Source organism: Aptenodytes forsteri, unplaced genomic scaffold, assembly GCF_000699145.1.
Source record: "Aptenodytes forsteri isolate BGI_AS27 unplaced genomic scaffold, ASM69914v1 Scaffold27, whole genome shotgun sequence".
NCBI classification, from domain to species: Eukaryota; Metazoa; Chordata; class Aves; order Sphenisciformes; family Spheniscidae; genus Aptenodytes; species Aptenodytes forsteri.
This window is the reverse complement of record NW_008794407.1, coordinates 1,605,931-1,607,469: the sequence shown is the minus strand read 5'-3', so window position 1 is coordinate 1,607,469 and position 1,539 is coordinate 1,605,931. Positions and strand designations below refer to the sequence as shown.

Below are 1,539 nucleotides of genomic sequence, written 5' to 3'. Positions count from 1 at the left end.
GGGGGGGGCAATGGGGGGGGGGGGGAGAGAGAGAGAGAAGGACAGTATGGCCAACACTTAATATCATCAGATCCTCCTCAGAACTAAATTGTTGCCATTATAACCAATGGATTGTTTCAGAGGTTTGCAAAAGGAGAAATATTTGGACTTCATATTCACTTTGGGAATAGATTTCAGGAGGAATTTGCCTCAGTCAGACTGGCCCCTATCATCTTTTGCTTGAAGCTGAGTGTGTGCATATTAAAAAGCAACTCATGGCCTCATACTGTCCATCCTCTTGCAACTCAGAAAGAAAATGATTTCTGTAATCAACTATTTTATTGATGGTTTATGAAGACTACTACAGCAACAGAAGGCAAAGAGTATTCTGGAGGAGATAACGCACCAGAATTGACTACAGTCAAACAGCAAGTCCTTCAAGTCCAGAGGACTGAAAAAGACTTCATAGACTGACGCTGAAACCTTACTTTGTGATACAGCCTTAGAGTTTTCATTTTGGTCTTATGGACTAGGGAAACGATGGGTAGGATGGTCGCAGAAGAACTGGGGCCAGAACTTCGTAAAAGTATTGGTAGAGCTGAGTAGAAGGGCTAGGGAAATACAGCTGCCTGTCTTTTGAAGTCTAGTTGCAGAGTAACCAAGACATACCAAATTCTGGTTTAGTTTTGATTGAAAAGTGAACGCTTACTTTTGGACAAGGTCAGTAAGACCAAGGACTGTGGCTGAAAGACGGCAGTTTAGTCTACAAGACTTCTGTGACTCTGATTCTGGCCAAATCACAGTTTTGGGCTTCTGTACTTGTGTAGGAAGGACACTCATTACACCAGTTCCTTAAAGCACACAGTTTCACACCGATTCTTGTCCATCAAGAGCTTTTTACTCCCCTGACTATAAAGTTTCCTTGGCTGATACACTATCAGTGGAATCACCCCGTCCTGTTAATCCCCATATGACACAGGGTGGCAGCAAGACAAACTTGATCACACACCAAAGCAGCTCGGCCAATGCAGCAGAACAAATGCTATAGTGCAACTAATTCAGGTGCAGTGGGAACTGTCCGTACAGGAGTGAGTAACCTTGGCAAGTTGAAGGAAACAGCAAAAAGAATAGGTATCTTACATTATGTCTCATTATGAACAATAACAATCAACAACTGGGAAAAAAAAAGTTATCAGACAGTGTAGCAGCTACCTGAAAACAACCTCTACTTTTCAGGAAACATTAGTGTAAAGAGCAAAATTTTGTTTTCTGCCTCTTTTATATATTGCAACACACCCATCCTAGGGCTTAACTACTGGCTGTCTTGGGTCAGTTAGCAGGAAGTACTGGGAACAATCACCATCTCAATATGTTAGCAGTGAGGCACTTACTGTGGCTGCCAACAAGCTGAGCTCAAAGTGGCAGCACGGATTATAAACCCCAAAAAATTTCAGATGAGGTTTTGGAAGGGGGACATCTTTCACAGTCTGGTTTCAACATTCCAGGAAAATGCAAAGTTTTTTTGGGGAAAAAAAAAGGGGGGGGGGGGAGAGAAAGAAA

At 42.5% G+C, this 1,539-nt stretch overlaps 1 protein-coding gene across 1 annotated transcript in view; it reads right to left on the bottom strand.

Moving 5' to 3' along the window:
* TRIO (trio Rho guanine nucleotide exchange factor) overlaps positions 1-1,539 on the bottom strand; it is a 186,127-nt gene that overhangs the window by 5,108 nt on the left and 179,480 nt on the right.